Genomic DNA, 13,319 nt, shown 5'->3' with positions numbered 1-13,319 from the left:
TTGTAAGGAAAATGCATTTGTGGATTGAGCAGCAGGGTTGAGTATATATGCTGGACACATGACTAACTTGCCAAATCCTGTCTGCCAACAGCGAACACCTTATTCTGCTACGCACTGTTGTTTGATGATGTTTAGGGGACTGAGTGATGGATGTTTCAAGAAACAAGTCATTGTAGTAATTTAACAATTTTCTTTATTTAAAAACCAGGGGCATCAGTAGTGCATGGGGGCGAACTGTACATGACCACAAATCCCTGGGACATCCTCAGTAAATCAGAAATGTTTTCTCTCAAATAATAAGTTTGACACAAGTGTACTATATGCTGCACCTTAATTTTACTTAATTCAGAAACTAGAAAATACATATTTGAAATCCTGTGAATTAGGTTGTAGTGTAGCTCATATAGAGGTTTTCCACCAAAACAGTTACAGTGGTTACCCAGAGCTGGCGTGTGATGGAGTTCTTAACAGGTTCTACAAAGATCCAGTTTGGCTTTCCAACCTGAGGGATTGCTCAATGCTATCTCTTTATGTCACTGTATACATCTCTTCCAGTAAATATTTAAACCTATATGTGCTCTATTCAGATTTTTTGTGCAGGATCTTAGACAAAGGGAGACAGTTTACCTAAGTAAATGGCCTTGTTTATCCCAGTATCTTTATAAAAAAAAAGGTCAAAATATCACCATCTTAATTTAATAACGTTAAATTTGAGCAAATTAAACTCAGCATTTACAGAAAGATCTTTGAACTCTGTCAATATAAAGAGACCAACTGTGCTCAGTTACTCATTCAGAAATGGTGTTGCAGATGAAAATATCGGCTCTAGTTTTAAACATCAAACAACATTCTGATTGGTATTTGGTCATTATGTCCTAACACCCCGGACAAACATCCTCTGGCTTGGGTCAGAGTTAAGAGCTAAGAAAGAATCAATTTGTTGGTATCAGAGGCAGAGTTTAGTGGAAATCAAAAAAACTGGTACCAAGCCTGCAGTAGAATCAGTTGAGCACTGTAACTGATTTGGTGAAACAATTCAATTATTATTGGCCAAAATCACAATCAGCAGGCTGCAACGTCACAATATCAGTAATTGCAGATCGACCACATAATTTCTGATCAGCAGATCTCTAAAAGAAATTGAGTAAAAACTTAATTATTTGAATATTTCACAAATAAATTGCTCCAAAACAGGTATATAAGCTTTTTGCATTTTCAACCTGTCTTAGCTTTATGATGCGAAACATGCTCAGAGACATATGGCTTGCACAGATATTGCAGCGTGAATTAGCGATACTAAACCAGAGAGGATGTCTAAAATATTAAACTCTGTTAAGACCCCAACAGTGGACATTTTATTTTTGTTTTATTGCTGAAAACTGACATTTTGGCTGCAAATTGAGTCAGAACCGATGTTGTAAAATCCATTTGGCCTTCCTCAGGCCACATTCTGCTTTGCCTCTGTTAAATAACACTGATGGTACTGTTGTTCAAGCTCTCACCAGGTAACAGCAATCAAAGCGGGATTGTTGTCAGGGAGGGAAGAGTGTGAAAAGAAAAGCAGAGCCATCCCCCCACCCCCAAACACACACACACACACACACACATTAGGACTCTGTATTGACTTCAATTCATAGTAACTGCATTTATTGACTTTTACAAGAATACTCCTAACCCTAAAGGAAAGCTGTTGCTTTACGACCAGGCTTTTGGTCCCCGTAGGACTTTTCAGTCTTAAAAAAGTTAGTGAAAAAAACAGAAAAAGTCCTAAATAAGCAACATAAACGAGGACACACACAAGCCTGGAACAGAAAACCCAGACCCATGGCCCCCTGTCTGCGGTGCGGGATGTTGGATGCAGTGCTGATGATATCTTGATCTTTAAGGTCAGAGAGAATAATAACATCAGACCTTTGTCTTTTTGTTAATGAACCTGTGTGGTGTAGTAATTGTGTATGCACATCATCTAATCGCGATAACATCCTCAGTGTAATTGCTTCAGTCTGCAATCATCAAACACAAGAGCCCTTTTCTCTGTCTGACATACTGATCCTGAAGTGCTGCGGTCTGTGCATGCGAGAAGAAACCCTGCATAATGTTTGAACATGCAGAGCACTACACTACATCTGAAACAAGTTCTACCTTTTATGTCATTCAGTGTTCTGAATGTCAGGGCCTCTGACTCAGTCCTTCACACTTTGAACCACTTAACTCTTGTAATGCAGCTCTTGTAATGTCACATCTAGACAGTTCATTTGTGGGAATTTCCTTTAAATGTCAAGTACAATTCCACCAAAGCTTGGCATGTTACTTCACTTCCAGGCCAATTTGCATGCCCTCAGAGCTGTTCAGTGTGTACGTGCTTATAGGTGTGTGTGGAGGATTGGTTCCTACAAGAGGAGTGAGGAGAGCTCAACATCCAATGTGCAACTCAAAAGTCATGTCTTTAAGATCCAGCAAAGGCCTAACATAGGACCTGTGAGATGAATCATCCCTGTATGTCAAGCTTTCCCCTAATAATCGTTTGGGAATCATCTTGTTGGCATCAAAATATCATTTTATGTCTGTCAAACTGTGTTAGCTTAGGTTGTGTTTAATAGATTCAACAAAAGAAAAAGCAACAATGGGTCTTTGTGGCAGGCTGCAGAGAATTAAGTATCGAAGGACCCTGGTACTTTTGTCGGTTGTCTGTTTTGACTAAACAGCACAGATCCATCCCCTGACACACAGTCATAAATATTTCCTTATTTATTTTTTCTGTTAATTAAGATGATTTTAGCATTCAGCTATTGCAATCCAAAAAATTTGCATTTCAGAAAATGACAATGTTACATAAGACCGATATAATTTTTTTTTCCAACAAACTTGTTATTTTATGACCATGATGTGACCTATACAATCATAGTGAAGACTGCTGACTTGACTTGTTGTCCAGCAGACAGTCAGTGACACCCTCAATAATGAGGGTAAGCCACAAAATGTCATAGCTTAAGAAACACGCTGTTTACAGGGTGCTGTATCTACACAAATTAAAAGAAAGTTACTTGGTAGGAAAAAGTATTGTGGAAAAAATTGTGAAAGCTACAGATATATCTGCAGAGGATTCTGCATCAAAGTCCATGGAAGAGTTTCCTCTTTGCCACACACTGATGTATCCAGAACATGGGCTGTAACTGTCACATTGCTTCTTTTGAGCCACTAGTCAACCAGAGACAACTTCAAAGGTTTCCTACCTGGGCTAAGAATAAAAAGGACTGGACTGTTGCTCAGAAGTCTAAAGTCCACTTTTCAGATTAAAACATTTTTCTATTTTATTTATAAATGACATTGCACAACTCTGGTGGAAGAGTGGAGAGGCAAAGAATCTTAGCTGCTTGGGGTCCCGTGTGAAGTTACCATAGTCGGTGATCATTTGAGAAGCCATGCAGCTAGAGTTAAGCAGCCCACATCAGACTGTTCACCAAGGCCAGCTGGATCAAAAAGGAGCCATATGGTGAGACAGGACAGCTATCTTCTGCTGTTGGTCCACTGTGTTTTATCAAGTCCAAAGTCATTGTAGCAGTCTACCAGGAAATTCTAGAGCACTTCATGCTTCCCTCTGCTGACATGTTTTATTGAGAGGCTGATTTCATCTTCAAGCAGGACTTGGCACCTGCCCAAACTGCCAAGGGTTCCAATACCTGCTTTAATGGCTGTGGTGTCACTGTGCTTGATTAGCCAGCACACTCAACCACACCCACAAAGAACCTATGGAGTATTGGTAGCATGAGGATTAGAGACACCATAGCAAATGATGCATAAGAGCAAAAGGCCGCTATTAAAGCAACCTGGTCTTCCCTAATCCCTCTGTAGATCACCTCCATGCCATGTTGCAGTGATGCAGTAATTCATTTAAAAGGGGGCCAGACCAAGTATTGAATAAATATATTAACTATATATATAAAAATATTTTTTTATTGTTCTTATGTAGTCCTCTAGTTTTGTGAGACACTGAACTTTGGGTTTCATTTTAAGTAATACACAATCATTTAAACTAACAAAAAAGAGGCTTTGAGCAGATTATTGAAAATTATGTTAAATCTCTCTCGTTCATGGTGAAGCAGAATTAACCACGTGTTGGATTGCTCATGCGCTAATAGGCAATATGAAGTAGGATTACAGCATTGACAAAAAAGGTTAGTTTTATTCAACTGATTATGTCTTGGTGCAATATTAATCCACTCTGTTGAAGCAGACACAAAGCGACCCTAAAGCAGCTACAAACTAATGCACGGTTGGTACAAAATGTCCAATTGCATGGGATTCTTTACATACCCGACTGCAGAACAAAACTGCAAATGTACAAAAAGGTAAAGGGAAGTTTTAAGAGACTGGGTCCGACTTCTTGGAAGCTGCTATGTGGGCTTTTAGATGTACAAATATTGCACATGTTGGTCTTCTTCTCCCAACCTCCCTGCTGTCCTCTCTCACCATATGGCTCCTTTTTGATCCAGCTGGCCTTGGTGAACAGTCTGATGTGGGCTGCTTAACTCTAGCTGCAGGATTTTGCTTAGGACTGCACAGAAGGAATGCACTCGAAATCACAAACCCACACAGTGGAATACACAGTTTAGTCATTCTTAATAGGACAGAAAATGTAAAAATCTCCCCATTAATCAGATATTAGTATATTTTCCGTACTTTATGTTGCTGTTAAGTGTTTTTTTTTTCCACAGTGCTCTAACATGGTATAATTTTAGCAAACAAGTCCTGGCAATGTCCAATTCCAAATATCTTTTCAAAACCTAAGCGATTGTCACCTGAAACCTCTCAAAAAAATTGCAAAAAGAAACGTTTTGCAATTTATATGTAGGAAAATAGTAAAAACTGTACAAAATTCAGATTGCCCAATATTTATGACATGTTTTAACTGTCATAAGAAACACATACCGTAGAGTTTTAAAACGGAGAAAGCCAGACAAGATTAACAAAAAACTGAGAAAAAGGAGTGAAACACCAGACGGCCTTATTAGACCTTTAACAACGATGACTCATGTCCTCACATTTTAACTGAGACAATTAACCTTTGAGTCAAGCCTACAAGGATTTAAAAGTGCCAACTCTGACAACGGCTGATAAACCGTTTACACATATTTTTATGCAAAGAAGTATAAATGTTTCCTTCCTGCCATTTAAAAAAACTACATTTGCTTCAAAAATAATCATACCCCTTGAACTTTTGCACGGGTTGTCTGTCATGTTACAACAATAAACTTAAATGTATTTTATTGGGATATGTCATGACAGTTTAACACAAAGTATTGCATATTTCTGAAGTGGAAGAAAAATACCATTTATGGTATTTTTACCATATACCATAATACCATATTTTCTGCAAATAAAAATCTGGAAAGTGTAGCATGCATATGTATTCATCCCCTTTAATCTGAAACAGTATCATGAAGACCAAGGAATACACCTAAAAGAATAAGCAAAAGATCTTAAAAGTTTCTTATCCTTTGCTCTCCTTAGTTTAGTGATATTGGGAGTTGCTTTGGCTGACAAACAGAGAAAACACAAGTACTGAAGGTCAGAAACATCACGTACTGTCTTTGACCTCTAACAGACTGATTCACCACTTTGTCAAAACGAAGCTTTGACCTGTTTTTCACTTTATTTTGGGTATGAAAGGGCCTTCATCCCCAAGCAGCTCTGATATTTGTCCAAACGTATGTGGGAGGAACAGCTCTTAAGAAAAACCTGACAACGGTGAGAAACAAACAGGAAAATGTTTTGTTTTGAGATATGCAGCTCTGCAAGGACTTGGCCACCTCTCATGAAGCTTCAACCCACGTCAAACATCTTCAAAACAGAGAAAACGAAACAGGGAGAGGCAGCAAGAGCTAATAATTTCCAGGGTAAATCATGCTCCAAACCACAAGATGGCAGTGCATGATCTACTCTGCTTGAGCAAGCCACTCCATGAGCCACTGCTGCTGCTAGTTACACTGAAACGTAGCACGCCGTTGCCACTTTTGTTATTTCAGCTTTGATGTGTTTACTTATCAGCAACTTCTGCTGATTAAAATACACCCATAAAGTTTGTGTTCCATAGAAATATTTTTCCAACCTCCCTAGAAACAGCATGTAAACGCCTCCCCCCACGTTTAGATAAGAGATCTCTCCACCCTGCTCTGGGCATGAGAGGCGAGAGGTTTAGTTTCCCTGCTGTTTTCCATGTTACAGCTCTGCACGACCTCTCTGCGTCTCGCTGGCAGAGGGCTCGGCCGCTGTGCAAAGGCTCCTTCTGTTCCCGGCTTGGCCTCAAGCCTGAGAAGATCAGAAGTAGAAGACAAACGAGCTTTTCATTGGCAGGCCAGACAAAGAGATGTCTCTCGCTGTCTGAATGGGACACAGAGACATGCGCGTGACCTCCCAGGAAGCAGCTGGGTCTCTTTGCTGCCATCACAAAGATTTGGACTTCAGTAGATAAACTGATATCTGTAATGCAGAAGGAAAGCCTCTTAGCACCTCACAAGCATGAGCATATGTTTTAGAAAAAAACACTTGTAATATATTCACCCCAGCAACAAATACCAGTATACTGCTGTAAAAGATACTACATAAAATATGTATAAATTCAAATAAGCAATAAACAAATGGCATCAAAGAATATGCTTTTTGTTGATGATTTGCTTACAATTTAAACTTTTTTTTCTTTTTAGTTTTATTGCATTTAAAAAACAGAAAGTAAGATTGATTGACCTATTGACTACTGAACAGAGCCCATCATAGTAAAACAGATTCTTATCATTTGCAGATTTATTAGTGCATAACTACTAAATACCTCTTATACATTTCACTGAGAAAATAACACAAGCAAATCTATAAATAACAGTCAATCAACAGTCAATGTTTCAGTTTAAGTAATTAAGTGGTCCAATTTCACATCCATATCTATTAGGAAACAGCATTCCCCACTTTCACCTTTAGCATTTACACATTTTATACACAAATCTTTACATATACTCTTTTACAGAATCGACACGTGTGAGGCAGTCATTTTTTTAGTTCCAAGTCAAGTCTCAAGTCTTTGAGGAGAAATTACTAGTCGAGTCTTAATCTTTTGTCCCAAATATAAATCAATTCTTAAGTCTGTAATGAAATAAATATTTCTCATTACATGCATGTCATCTATAGTCTGCCTATAACACAGCAAAGCTGCAGATTAGAAATTCAAATCTTGCACTGATTTAAGAAATGAACATTAAAAACAGGGTGGCTTGTCCTCTTCAGGTTGGAGGGGAGTTCCTGCCTCAAGTGGAGGAGTTTAAGTATCTCGGGGTCTTGTTCACGAGTGAGGAAAGAATGGAGTGGGAGATCGACAGATGGATCGGTGCGGCTGCCGCAGTAATGGGGGCGCTGTGCAGGTCCGTTGTGGTGAAGAGAGAACTGAGCCAAAAAGCGAAGCTTTCAATTTACTGGTTGGTCTACGTTCCTACCCTCTCCTATGGCCATGAACTTTGGGTCATGACCGAAAGAATGAGATCCCGGATACAAGCGGCTGAAATGAGCTTCCTCCGTAGGGTGGCCGGGCACTCCCTTAGAGATAGGCTGAGGAGCTCGGCCATCCGGGAGGGGCTCGGAGTAGAGCCGCTGCTCCTCCACATCAAAAGGAGCCAGTTGAGGTGGCTCGGGCATCTATACCGGATGCCCCCTGGATGCCTTCCTCTGGAGGTGTTCCAGGCACGTCCCACCAGGAGGAGGCCCAGGGGACGACCCAGGACACGCTGGAGGGACTATGTCTCTCAGCTGGCCGCCTTGGGCACCCCCCGGAGGAGCTGGAAGAGGTGCCTGGGGAGAGGGACGTCTGGGCGTCTCTGCTGAGTCTGCTCCCCCCGCGACCCGGTCCCGGATAAGCAGAGGACGACGAGTACGAGTACATTAAAAACATACTTTTTATTATTTAAATTTGGCTATAATATTCAAAACACTGTTATAAACTGCTTACATTTGTTTTGTTTTGATAATGTTTACTCATTTAGAAACATAAATGTCCATTTATTGTTGAAGAACAATAGCAAAAATAAATGAACACCAATTAGTGTTGCACTTCAAATTTTATTAGTGTTTTCTGTTTTTTACCTTGTAATAACTTAGTTGGTACCTGTTAAACCCTGTTCTCTTATAGTCCACTCCTTCACTATAAACTGCATTATTTGGATGGTTTTCTTCTTCTTACTTTAAGTTAGACGATTTTAGGAACATTAGAAAAGCACAATTTTAATCTAAAATTTTTGTGTTCAAGTCTAGAGGGCAAAATTGTTCCAAGATGCATTATAAATTAAAACATAATGAGAGAGGTACAGTGTAATAAGTACATAGGAGAGAATGTCTAATGTCTGAATGACCAAAACATGAAGTGCTTTTATTTTGATAAGCCAGAAATTACTTGCTCACCTAGCTTAACAGTGAGAGAATTAGATGTCTGTAGTATGGAGCTTCAGTAGCATCAGATAAAGACTTTAGCTTCAGACCAGATGTCTAAGTCAAATCTCACGTCTTTAGAGCATGAGTCCAAGCCCAGTCTTGAGTGTATGAAGTGCAAGTCAAAGTCAAGTCTCAAGTCTTTGCAGTGAGAGTCTAAATGAAGTTTCAAGTCTTTAAAGTACGAGTCTAAGTCATATCTGAATCTTTATACCTCAAATCAAAGTCAAGACTCAAATCTTGGCAGTGGTCCATCCAAACAAACACACAAATATACATCCAGGTCAACCTGCTTGTCAATAAGTGGTTCCACATGTACAAATCATTAAAAAAAACAGCTCAAACTGGCCAGTAGTGCTCTTCGATCTTATTTCTTAAAGAAAAGTGTACCACACCTTATTCTATTAGCTGATTGGTGTGATGCAGACATCTGCTCAATCTGAGCCGGGAATACAGTGCTTCAGAACAGCAAGTTTCTCTTATTAGACTGACAGACAGAGCTGATACGCTCTGAGGCCCTTTTGCCTAATATCACTGGTGCATGGAGCTGATGAAAGGATAAGCTGTGAGGGAGTTGCAGTATCGCTAATCTGTCACTTGATCTAATTAACCAACTGAAATGGCATTGGGTAATATGGAGGCAGTAACGCTGATAGCGAGAAAAACTCATGACACGTTGTTACTATAGTGTGAGGAACATCTGTTGCACGTTGTTTCACTCTGAGGCATTCTGAATCACATTAATGTCACACACATAAATATCTGGGAACTTTTTCATTAGTGCTGAAGCAATATGCTAGCTGTGAACTCACAACACTTCCTCAACCTCAACTGAAACACAGACTCCCACCTTTCTGATTGATTCTGATTTGTATAATCAAATTGCTTTATTATGCATGCAGTTTTTAGATTGAAAAGTTTTTTTTTTCCACCCAATCAGCTAAAAGAGAAATTGAAATTAATATTTTACAAGAGCAGTTGTCTTGATAATGACATTGCAATTCAAATAGACGGCTTGCTGTCTGATATCTGATTCCCGGGTTGAAGGCAGTTGTGAGCGCTGAAATCATAAGTGTGTAAAAGTACAAATTGGTTATTATGACTAAAGGTAATCATGTACTTTCATGCTGACAGCTTTAGCCTTTAAACCAGACAGAAAAGAAAAAACTTAAATACAGCCTATGAACAGAAATCGTGTTAGGAGAGAGACATTTTTTAAGTGTTTTGTTATAAAGAGATGTGTGACTCAATATAATTTTAAACGAAGGTTGAAGATAAAAAACAACTCCATTAAAACATATTTTGTGATGTAACATAATAAGATTATGATAAATCATTTCAAAACTTTGTGTGAAATATATCCTGTACGATTCAACTGAAAAATAAAACTAAAATACCATGAGTGGAAAAAAATAAGAAGAATAAAAGGCTGCAGTAACCTGTTTTATGAAACCTTTAAATTAATATGTTGTTTTGACTTCAGCAATCCGTTTTCCTGGCTTTCACCTGTCATCAAATACAGTGAATATAATTAACTGGAAATAAAGTTCAGCAGTCCTAGAGGGATTTTACTGACATTTGCATCCAGTTGTCAAAGCCACAGTTTGCAGACATGTTACAAAAGGCCCAGAAATGATCTCAATGTGCAAACGTATCAGCCAGCAGACCGCCTCCACTGACCTTCCTGTATTATACATTTGTTTGAATAAGGAGTAAGGCTGTAAAATAGACGTACTACCATACAAGAAGACCTGGATAAAATCTCGGCGAAACCTCAGTGACAAATTGGTTAAGATGTTGAACTTTTGGGCAATAATTCCAAAATGTATTTTTGGCACAGAAACAGCACTGCACTCCACCAAAAGAAAAATAAATAAAGACACAATGCCTTCAGTAAAACATGGCTGTAGCAGCATCATGCCTTGGGGTTACTTTTCCTTAGATGAACATGGGGCTTCTGGATGACACAGTAAACAATTATAAACCTGTACAGCACTTTAGTTGCCTTTTGGTTTAAGAATAATAATAAATTGTTCCAAATGCCATTCAGTCTTGACTAAGGCTGAAACAATTAATTGGATTAATCATCATTAATTGATTATTGAAATAATCACCAACTAATTTAGTAATCAAATAATATCATTAACTGGAGTATACAGACTCTAAAAGATGCCATTTGCTGAAAGAAGAACCCACTCAGAGTAGTAATTAACCAAAACTGAACAAAACATATATACATTATCAGTCAAAAGTTTTAGATACATTTTCTCACTTAATGGATCTCTTTATCTTCATGACTATTTACATTGTAGATTCCACTACAATGAAGCTAAAAGATAGTCCTCACTGACTAAATATTGAACAATATTGAATGCATTTTTGTTTACTTTTAGAAAGGCACCAATCATTCAGCCACAGGTTAGAATCGGCCATTTTCACCCCCGATAGGTTCTGATCTGTGACTGGCAGGTCAAACACTGAATCGTGTAATCTCTTTTTACCTATTCATTGAATCCATCAAAATTAAGAACTCTGAACATTTTTAGTCCATAAATGAATTAACCAACAGCTCGTACTTTAATGCTTTTCTTTGCTACTCCTTAAGTTTCTTTTCTTTAAAAGTACCACCTCTACCAAATAACCTGCAACACACTTTTCATCTTTGTGTCACAGTGGTTTGAAAGTTGTCAAAGATTAAAATTGGAATTTGCGATTCAGACATCAAATACCACCAGAAATTGGTATCAATCAGAAAGAACCGATTTCATTAGAGATAAAAAAAAAATCAAGTTCTCTATGTAAAGTTTTTTACATAGCACCTTTCACAGATTAAAGTCACTAAGCATTTAAAGACAGAGCATTAAAACAAATTATATTACAATAAAAAAGACTAAATAAATACATAATAGAGACAAAAGAAAACAAATATACAATATTTAAGATGATCTTAAGGAAAAGCATGTTCAAATAGGAATCCATAGAGGGCTTTTTTTTTTTTCCAATGAAGCCAGAGCTGGGAATGAGTTACATCTGATGCACCTATTAATACACTGACAGCTAATTTCTGCAAACTTTTCACTGAATCAAAATCCTCTAAAAATGTTTATGCATGGCGTGGCTGCATGAAATGGTCCACATACAAACCGCACACATATGTGCATGTTTTCACACTACAACAGGAACATTATGCTGAAAGTAGGACTGAGTGGAGTAAAATACACACTGCAAAAACATTATCTTGTCTGACGTTCAATCAAACAAATTTATCCTAAGCCAAAAGGAAAAACCAAGCCCTCCGAGATCAGAAACATGCACTTCCTCGGATCCAACCTCAGAGTCCTGAACAGAGCCTGTAATTAACTGTTGGGGAATGTGATGAGCTGGGTACCTCAAAGACAGCTTTCCCAGGAGTTCAGACCCATTACGGAAGTGGGCCTTTGGTTTTATAGGTCTATTAAATAATTGTGAAGTTGTGATTTCCCATCTGGTGGCGTCAAAATTTTACAATACAAACAGCAGTAAATAAAAAGGCCAATAAAAGGAGGATTTCCTACAGCCCGAAGAATGTTGTGTATGACAGAAGTCACATTCTTTACTGCTTTTTTCAGTCCAGCAGTATTTCATCTACACAATAACTGCTCATTTATTCACCAAACACTACTTTGCTGCCACATACAATAAATGTTTATTGTGTTGTTAAGCCCGTCTCAAAACAACTTCAGTTATTGCCATGGCTCACAATGGGGAAACGCTGTGGTGAGATAGACACAATTACAGCCACAGTGCAGGGCTCATGAACCTACACATGGGAAGACGTCTTCACTTCCACAGCATGTCGTTTCCCACAATGTTCAGCTCTGTGACACAGTCTTATGAGCTGCCTTCCTGCCTCCAGCGGTCAGCAAATGACAGTGCAGCAGCAACAGCAGCAGAGGCAGCAGCTCTGTGATTCTGAATCGATAGGCTCGGATTCTGCAGTGCTATTATTTAAAATGCCCGGAGATAATCACAGCTTCTGTCCTGAAATGGACATTCACTGTAATACAAATTATTATGTGTATTAGTTATTTATGGGGCTCGTTCGAGTGATTACCAACTAATTAGGAAGCGTAAATTAAATAGGCAGCCCATGTCTAGCAAGCCTAAAGCCTTTTTGGAAGCTCTCAAGAGATGACAAAACTGAGTTTTGCTGGTCACTTTAAATGGCCTTGAAGAGTCAAAACAACCTCTTCTGCATACCAGATGCAGCCCAAGTCTACGACATTGCTTACTGTTCCTTCAATGTTTATGTGAATGCTCAACAGCATCTGGGAAAGGTTTTATTTTTGATGAGCAAATACTTTTAATCACATTAATAACCTTATTTTGTTCCTTTATAAATCCAGAAAGCTTAATAAGATTAATAAATAACAGTATAGTTGAATATTGATGGATAAGTAGGTCAAACTTTAAATGTGAATGGTGTGTTTTAGTCAAATAAAATATTACATTTTTGGGATAACAGGATGGATGAATGTAGACAAAATCTCACACACAGTTATTTAGTTAACATTATATATTGATGTTATTTTCTATATATTTGTGGAAATTTGTAGAGACATCCAACATAAACGTATTTAAAGATAGATAGGCTAAAAGAGACCCAGACAGCTGAAACAGCAGTGATTGGGACCTGCATCAAGGCGATCCATTCTGCTCTGCTTTGTTAGATTTCGATGCTGGTAGAGTTGACGGGTCAAAGATTTTGTCCTGACTTTGATTCCATCACCTTTTCACTTTCTCTCTTAGATCAGAGCTGGATATTAGCAATCAGAATAAATAGTGTAGTACTCAAGGCCAATTAATTTGAGACC

At 38.3% G+C, this 13,319-nt stretch overlaps 1 protein-coding gene across 6 annotated transcripts in view; it reads right to left on the bottom strand.

Annotated features, from left to right (window-relative positions):
• LOC124868191 (IQ motif and SEC7 domain-containing protein 1-like) overlaps positions 1-13,319 on the bottom strand; it is a 147,866-nt gene that overhangs the window by 79,471 nt on the left and 55,076 nt on the right. The window lies entirely within an intron of this gene.

The sequence above is a fragment of the Girardinichthys multiradiatus genome, chromosome 1 (genome assembly GCF_021462225.1).
Source record: "Girardinichthys multiradiatus isolate DD_20200921_A chromosome 1, DD_fGirMul_XY1, whole genome shotgun sequence".
Classification (NCBI taxonomy): domain Eukaryota; kingdom Metazoa; phylum Chordata; class Actinopteri; order Cyprinodontiformes; family Goodeidae; genus Girardinichthys; species Girardinichthys multiradiatus.
This window is presented reverse-complemented; position numbering and strand designations above follow the sequence as displayed.